The sequence below is a fragment of the Oncorhynchus gorbuscha genome, linkage group LG09, assembly GCF_021184085.1.
Source record: "Oncorhynchus gorbuscha isolate QuinsamMale2020 ecotype Even-year linkage group LG09, OgorEven_v1.0, whole genome shotgun sequence".
In the NCBI taxonomy this organism is placed as follows: Eukaryota; Metazoa; Chordata; class Actinopteri; order Salmoniformes; family Salmonidae; genus Oncorhynchus; species Oncorhynchus gorbuscha.
The window spans coordinates 96,847,362-96,856,800 of record NC_060181.1 but is presented as its reverse complement, the minus strand read 5'-3'; positions in this window follow the sequence as shown (position 1 = coordinate 96,856,800).

Here is a 9,439-nt window from a genome sequence, read left to right as displayed (position 1 = left end):
CTTGAAAGAGAGAGAGAGCTTGAGAGAGAGAGAGCTTGAAGAGAGAGAGAGCTTGAAAGAAGAGAGAGAGCTTGAAAGAGAGAGAGCTTGAAAGAGAGAGAGCTTGAAAGAGAGAGAGCTTGAGAGAGAGAGAGCTTGAGAGAGAGAGAGAGCTTGAGAGAGAGAGAGAGAGCTTGAGAGAGAGAGAGAGAGCTTGAGAGAGAGAGCTTGAAAGAGAGAGAGCTTGAAAGAGAGAGAGCTTGAAAGAGAGAGAGCTTGAGAGAGAGAGAGAGCTTGAAAGAGAGAGAGAGAGCTTGAAAGAGAGAGAGAGAGCTTGAAAGAGAGAGAGAGCTTGAAAGAGAGAGAGAGAGCTTGAAAGAGAGAGAGCTTGAAAGAGAGAGAGAGAGCTTGAAAGAGAGAGAGCTTGAAAGAGAGAGAGCTTGAAAGAGAGAGAGAGAGCTTGAAAGAGAGAGAGAGCTTGAAAGAGAGAGAGAGAGCTTGAAAGAGAGAGAGAGAGCTTGAAAGAGAGAGAGAGAGATCCATAAACTTGCATCTAAATGGCTGTTTGATTCTTGCTTGACTGCAAAACGTGGTAGCTGAGTTGATGAATTCTGGCGCAGAGACAGAACCTCAGCCTGTATCGCACCACGTCTACGACCCACCATCCATCTCTCCCCGTCTCTTCCACCATCTCTACCCACCATCCATCTCTCCTCCGCCCCCTCCCACCCCAGACCCACCATCCATCTCTCCTCCGCCCCCTCCCCCCCAGACCCACCATCAATCTCTCCCCCCAGTCCCCCCAGTCCCCCCCATCCCACCAGTACCCCCATCCCACCAGTACCACATCCACGGCATGGAAACACAGATACAGAAGTCACTATACTTCACAGAGGAAACCCCTGACATGTCCTGCCGTGGATAGTCTATATGAACAGGCTTTCTGCATGGAAGCACAGCAGCCGAAAGAAAAGGGCTCTGAGTTTTATTCATTTAGTATTATCTGTCTAAACATAGTTTGTCTTGATGACACCATTCTACTGATGGTGATGGGTGCAAACTGTTGTTCATTCACACACACACACACACACACACACACACACACACACACACACACACACACACACACACACACACACACACACACACACACACACACACACACACACACACACACACACACACACACACACACACACACACACACACACACACACACACACACACACACACACACACACACACACACACACACACACACACACACACACACACACACACACACACACACACACACACACACACACACACACACACACACACACACACACACACACACACACACACACACTAATTAGCACCATGTTTTACCCTGGCTGGCTCTGCTGCCGCGGAGGGGGATGTTTTAAAACAGTCTGGAGTTTGGGATAACATCTCATTACAGCGTTTTAATTTATTATTAAATGTGAAGTAATGAACAAAGGCACTTTAAAAAACAGAATAATAATAATAATAATAATAATAATAATAATAATAATAATAATAACAGAATAAAAAGAGCCACGTCCCGTGGTTTCTGTCACCGGAGTGGAGCGAGTCTCACCTGATGATGATGGGAGGTAATAACATGAAGAGGTGATTAGTACGACACCAGCCTGCTTTGGTTTGAATTCAAATAGAAGATTGATCAATACACACCGCCTCCCTCCTCTCTAGCATGTAATGCAGAGAGTAAGCGTGTGTCCTAAATGGGACTCTATTCCCTACATAGTGTATTATTTTGGGCTTTGATCTAATGTAGTGCAATATATAGGGAATAGGGCTCTGGTCTAATGTAGTGCACTATATAGGGAATAGGGCTCTGGTCTATAGTAGTGCACTATATAGGGAATAGGGCTCTGGTCTAATGTAGTGCAATATATAGGGAATAGGGCTCTGGTCTAATGTAGTGCACTATATAGGGAATAGGGCTCTGGTCTATAGTAGTGCACTATATAGGGAATAGGGCTCTGGTCTATAGTAGTGCACTATATAGGGAATAGGGCTCTGGTCTAATGTAGTGCACTATATAGGGAATAGGGCTCTGGTCTATAGTAGTGCACTATATAGGGAATAGGGCTCTGGTCTATAGTAGTGCACTATATAGGGAATAGGGCTCTGGTCTATAGTAGTGCACTATATAGGGAATAGGGCTCTGGTCTAATGTAGTGCACTATATAGGGAATAGTGTAGGGCTGGCAGGTAGCCTAGTGGTTAGAGTGTAGGGCTGGCAGGTAAACTAGTGGTTAGAGTGTAGAGGTGGCAGGTAACCTAGTGGTTAGAGTGTAGGGGCTGCAGGTAACCTAGTGGTTAGAGTGTAGGGGTGGCAGGTAACCTAGTGGTTAGAGTGTAGGGCTGGCAGGTAACCTAGTGGTTAGAGTGTAGGGGTGGCAGGTAACCTAGTGGTTAGAGTGTAGGGGTGGCAGATAACCTAGTGGTTAGAGTGTAGGGGGGGAAGGTAACCTAGTGGTTAGAGTGTAGGGGTGGCAGGTAACCTAGTGGTTAGAGTGTTGGACCAGTAACTGAAGGTTGCTGGATCAAATTCCTGAGCTGACAAGGTACAAATATGTCATTCTGCTCCTGAACAAGGCAGGTAACCCACTGTTCCTAGGCTGTCATTGTAAATAAGAATATATTCTTAATTAACTAAATTAATTCCCTGGTTAAATTATTATTATTATATTTTTTTTACAAATAAAGGGACTAAGTTGCCATTTGGGACACAGAGGGTCATTCTGTTCCAGATCATTCTGTTTCAGATCATTCTGTTTCAGATCATTCTGTTTCAGATCATGTTTCAGATTGTACTGTTTCAGATCTTTCTGTTTCAGATCATTCTGTTCCAGATCATTCTGTTTCAGATCATTCTGTTTCAGATCATTCTGTTTCAGATCATTCTGTTTCAGATCATTCTGTTTCAGATCATTCTGTTTCAGATCTTTCTGTTTCAGATCTTACTGTTTCAGATCATTCTGTTTCAGATCTTACTGTTTCAGATCGTACTGTTTCAGATCTTTCTGTTTCAGATCGTACTGTTTCAGATCATTCTGTTTCAGATCTTTCTGTTTCAGATCATTCTATTTCAGATCATTCTGTTTCAGATCATTCTGTTTCAGATCTTACTGTTTCAGATCATTCTGTTTCAGATCATTCTGTTTCAGATCATGTTTCAGATCTTTCTGTTTCAGATCTTTCTGTTTCAGATCTTTCTGTTTCAGATCATTCTGTTTCAGATCATTCTGTTTCAGTAAACTAGTTCAGACAACTGTTCTCCCTGTCTCCTGAAAGTTTGTGTGTGGGTTGGACTGAAGCGAGAAAAACAGAAAGTTGTAGTTGTGTTTTGAACATATGTTATGCATGAGAAGGAGGAGTTATGCATAGAAGGAGGAGGGGTTATGTATGTTATGCATGAAAAGGGGGAGGAGTGTAGTTCTGGCTATGCTCTTCAAGAGGTGATGAAAGCTTCTAATTCTTGGGGTTTATTATGGATCCCCATTAGTTCCTGCCAAGGCAGCAGCTACTCTTCCTGGGGTTTATTATGGATCCCCATTAGTTCCTGCCAAGGCAGCAGCTACTCTTCCTGGGGTTTATTATGGATCCCCATTAGTTCCTGTCAAGGCAGCAGCTACTCTTCCTGGGGTTTATTATGGATCCCCATTAGTTCCTGCCAAGGCAGCAGCTCCTCTTCCTGGGGTTTATTATGGATCCCCATTAGTTCCTGCCAAGGCAGCAGCTACTCTTCCTGGGGTTTATTATGGATCCCCATTAGTTCCTGTCAAGGCAGCAGCTACTCTTCCTGGGGTTTATTAAGGACCCCCATTAGTTCCTGCCAAGGCAGCAGCTCCTCTTCCTGGGGTTTATTATGGATCCCCATTAGTTCCTGCCAAGGCAGCAGCTACTCTTCCTGGGGTTTATTATGGATCCCCATTAGTTCCTGCCAAGGCAGCAGCTACTCTTCCTGGGGTTTATTATGGATCCCCATTAGTTCCTGTCAAGGCAGCAGCTACTCTTCCTGGGGTTTATTATGGATCCCCATTAGTTCCTGCCAAGGCAGCAGCTACTCTTCCTGGGGTTTATTATGGATTCCCATTAGTTCCTGCCAAGGCAGCAGCTACTCTTCCTGGGGTTTATTATGGATTCCCATTAGTTCCTGCCAAGGCAGCAGCTACTCTTCCTGGGGTTTATTATGGATTCCCATTAGTTCCTGTCAAGGCAGCAGCTACTCTTCCTGGGGTCCAAACACAATCACTGTATCCAGGCTAGGTGACGTGATGCTGTGTCTGTCAGGTAATCTTCCTTCTATCACCGTATCCAGCCTAGATGTATATTTTTCCTTATTTTTGACCACCTTTTTGTTCTTGCGTCCAGTTCTTGCCATCCTACAAGGATAAAAACTCCATCCTAAAAGGGTTGAAAACGTCATCCTACAAGGGTAAGAACTCCATCCTACAAGGGTAAAAACTCCATCTTACAAGGGTAAAAACTCCACCCTACAAGGGTTAAAAATTCCATCCTACAAGGGTTCAACTACATCCTACAAGGGTAAAATGTATGGATTAATGGATTATCATAGAGACATGAGGACCGTTGGATTTCTCAGATCATTATCTACATAATGAACATTGGTGGAAAAATATGCATTTCTGATTGGACACCTTATTATTTGGCTTGGAAGTGATTAGAGAGAGAGAGAGACTTTATTATCCTAGACTGACCTCATCCTCTGTGGTGTGTGTGTGTGTGTGTGTGTGTGTGTGTGTGTGTGTGTGTGTGTGTGTGTGTGTGTGTGTGTGTGTGTGTGTGTGTGTGTGTGTGTGTGTGTGTGTGTGTGTGTGCGTGTGTGCGTGCGTGCGTGCGTGCGTGCGTGCGTGTGTGCGTGTGTGTGTGTTCCCTGTCTGTTGTCACTACACTGAAGGGGCAGGCCCTCAGAGGAACCTGGGTGGCTGCTGCCGGGCGCCAGTTCTCTCCCTCACACTGCATGAGGTCAAATCATGCAGACATGAGGTCAACTGTCTGATACACATATTTACTTCTGAGGAGAAGCTGTACCTTCTCCAGGGACTACAGCTTTTAATATTATACACTACCTACTTACTGGCCGAATTCACAACCCACAATCCTTTTCTGTGCTTTCTTCTGGCACGGGGAAACCTTTGTGTGTACACTGCAGGCGTACAGCTGGAGCATGTTTTATAATCCTCTGACTTTCTAAAGGATAGTTCTGCCTCTGTACCATATATATATATACTGTACAATATGTACCATATATATACTGTACAATATGTACCATATATATATATATATATATATATATATATATATATATATATATATATATATATATATATATATATATATATATATATATATATATATACTGTTCGCTGCTCTGGCCCCCCAATGGTGGAACAAACTCCCTCACGACGCCAGGACAGCGGAGTCAATCACCACCTTCCGGAGACACCTGAAACCCCACCTCTTTAAGGAATACCTAGGATAGGATAAAGTAATCCCTCTCACCCCCCCCCTTAAGATTTAGATGCACTATTGTAAAATGACTGTTCCACTGGATGTCATAAGGTGAATGCACCAATTTGTAAATCGCTCTGGATAAGAGCGTCTGCTAAATGACTTAAATGTAAATGATATATATACTGTACAATATGTACCATATATATATACTGTACAATATGTACCATATATATATATACTGTACAATATGTACCATATATATATATATATACTGTACAATATGTACCATATATATATATATATATACTGTACAATATGTACCATACATATATACTGTACAATATGTACCATACATAGCATTAAATAAATGCTTTTCCTTAGTACTTTCAAATGTGTTCTCTCTTTCTCTTGTAGCTCTTGTTATGTGTCGTGATTAATTGCCGGGCCATGAAAATCACAGAGTGGGCCTTTTTAACGGCCAGCCATCGTCTGCTCTAAATCAACTGTAATGATACCATCACCACGGCGACGGCCAGTCTGGGTTTTTAATCTTATAAACCCTAGCGCATTTCATTTTTTTTACTGTATATAACTAATATGAATGTAACTGACATAATCACATAGAATTAATTCCTTGTATCATTATCTATTATTATTATCTATTATCTATTGACCTTTTTAGGTTTTATAATCCGATTTAACTCCTGGCTTGACTTAAATCATATTTATAAATTAATAATAACTGAAAATCTAAATCTTCACATCACATCTAAATGATCATTATTGATCTAATAATTGAAGATATTATTGTAATATGAGGGGGAATATTCAATAACAACATTACATTAAATTCTTGTTTGTGGAGAGATTTTTAAGGGTTATTCAGAAGTAAAAGTTTATAACTTGTCATTATTAAGGTTATTTTCATCAACAGATCCAGTTTCCTGTTGTCAGTCTTCTCTTCCACTTCAGACAGCTCCATGACCGACACACTGTTGAGGTACAGACCCAGGCAGTCTCTGTCCCAGGCAGTCTCGGTCCCAGGCAGTCTCTGACCCAGGCAGTCTCTGTCCCAGGCAGTCTCTCTCCCAGGCAGTCTCTGACCCAGGCAGTCTCTGACCCAGACAGTCTCTGTCCCAGGCAGTCTCTGTCCCAGGCAGTCTCCGACCCAGGCAGTCTCTGTCCCAGGCAGTCTCTGTCCCAGGCAGTCTCCGACCCAGGCAGTCTCTGTTCCAGGCAGTCTCTGACCCAGGCAGTCTCTGACTCAGGAAGTCTCTTTCCCAGGCAGTCCAGGCAGTCTCTGTCCCAGGCAGTCTCTGTCCCAGGCAGTCTCTGACCCAGGCAGTCTCTGTCCCAGGCAGTCTCTGACCCAGGCAGTCTCTGTCCCAGGCAGTCTCTGTCCCAGGCAGTCTCTGACCCAGGCAGTCTCTGTCCCAGGCAGTCTCTGACCCAGGCAGTCTCTGTCCCAGGCAGTCTCTTACCCAGGCAGTCCAGGCAGTCTCTGACCCAGGCAGTCCAGGCAGTCTCTGTGCCAGGCAGTCTCTGACCCAGGCAGTCTCTGTCCCAGGTAGTCTCTGTCCCACGCATTCTCTGTCCTAGGCAGTCTCTGACCCAGGCAGTCTCTGTCCCAGGCAGTCTCTGACCCAGGCAGTCTCTGACCCAGGCAGTCTCTGCCCCAGGCAGTCTCTGACCCAGGCAGTCTCTTACCCAGGCAGTCCAGGCAGTCTCTGTCCCAGGCAGTCTCTGTCCCAGGCAGTCTCTGACCGAGGCAGTCTCTGTCCCAGGCAGTCTCTGACCCAGGCAGTCTCTGTCCCAGGCAGTCTCTGTCCCAGGCAGTCTCTGGCCCAGGCAGTCTCTTACCCAGGCAGTCCAGGCAGTCTCTGTCCCAGGCAGTCTCTGACCCAGGCAGTCTCTGACCCAGGCAGTCTCTTACCCAGGCAGTCCAGGCAGTCTCTGACCCAGGCAGTCTCTGACCTAGGCAGTCCAGGCAGTCTCTGTCCCAGGCAGTCTCTGACCCAGGAAGTCTCTGTCCCAGGCAGTCTCTGTCCCAGGCATTCTCTGACCCAGGCAGTCTCTGACCCAGGCAGTCTCTGTCCCAGTCAGTCTCTGACCCAGGCAGTCTCTGACCCAGGCAGTCTCTTACCCAGGCAGTCCAGGCAGTCTCTGTCCCAGGCAGTCTCTGTCCCAGGCAGTCTCTGACCCAAGCAGTCTCTGTCCCAGGTGGTCTCTGTCCCAGGCAGTCTCAGACCTGTCTGCTTTGGTCTCAATATGGTCTCTCTCTCTCTCGCAGCTTGACCACTACTACACCTAAACTACACTACCACTTCACAACTCTCTGGGAAGCATTCACCATTCACCATTCACTCAAACCTGGAGCAGAGACCCCGGCTGGTTAAAAGTAATGCATTATATTGGTTAATAGGATCCCACTTGGGATGAAGACCTATAGCCCCCACATTTCAATAATTACTTTTCTAGAGCTGCCACCCACCCTTTAGACCAAAGTGGCCTCTAAATCTGTCACACCTCATTGCCACACACACATGTACACGGGCAAAGACACACACACAAACACACATGCATACACACACTTTACAGCAGCCTCCAAGTCATGCTCTCAGCCATCGTTCCTGGTGAGCCCCAGAGAACTGAGCCCTGAAAATACAGCAGGTCAACCCTCTCCACGTCTCTCTCCCCTCCATCTCCCCTACACCCCTCTCCTCTCTCCATCTCCCCTTCTCTCCTCCCTCTCCCTCCTCTCCATCTCCCCTTCTCTCCTCCCTCCCCTCCTCTCCATCTCCCCTTCTCTCCTCCCTCCCCTCCTCTCCATCTCCCCTTCCCTCCTCTCCATCTCCCCTTCTCTCCTCCCTCCCCTCCTCTCCATCTCCCCTTCTCTCCTCCCTCCCCTCCTCTCCATCTCCCCTTCCCTCCTCTCCATTTCCCCTTCTCTCCACCCTCATCTCCATCTCCCCTACTCTCTCCTTTCCTCTCCTCTCCTCTCCTACTGCTCTGGAAGCTGTAGGTCACATAAAACATTTCTGTGTTGTTGATCTTGGTTGAATTCCAAATGCTGAGAGTTCAGGAACCCTTATGTCTGCATCTCAAATAGCACTCTATTCTCTATCCCCTATTCTCATAAGGGGGGGGGGATTCCCGGTTGGAGTTAAACACATGTAAATGGACCTTCCATATTTTTTCTTCACTTTTCTCTCTTTGTGTATTCTGAGCTAGAACTTAAGCATGAGAACAGCATGCTATTCACCTGCTATTCACCCGCTATTCACCTGCTATTCACCCGCTACTCACCCGCTACTCACCCGCTATTCACCCGCTATTCACCCACTATTCACCCGCTATTCACCCGCTATTCACCTGCTATTCACCCGCTATTCACCTGCTATTCACCCGCTATTCACCCGCTACTCACCCGCTATTCACCTGCTATTCACCCGCTATTCACCTGCTATTCACCCGCTATTCACCCGCTACTCACCCGCTACTCACCCGCTATTCACCTGCTATTCACCCGCTATTCACCTGCTATTCACCCGCTATTCACCCGCTACTCACCCGCTATTCACCTGCTATTCACCCGCTACTCACCCGCTATTCACCTGCTATTCACCCGCTATTCACCCGCTATTCACCTGCTATTCACCCGCTATTCACCCGCAGCGTAGCCTAGTGGTTAGAGCGTTGGACTAGTAACCGGAAGGTTGTGAGTTCAAACCCCCGAGCTGACAAGGTACAAATCTGTCGTTCTGTCCCTGAACAGGCAGTTAATCCACTGTTCCCAGGCCGTCATTGAAAATAAGAATTTGTTCTTAACTGACTTGCCTGGTTAAATAAAGGTCAAAAATAATAATAATAATATTCACCCGCTACTCACCCGCTATTCACCGGCTATTCACCCACTATTCACCCGCTATTCACCGGCTATTCACCCACT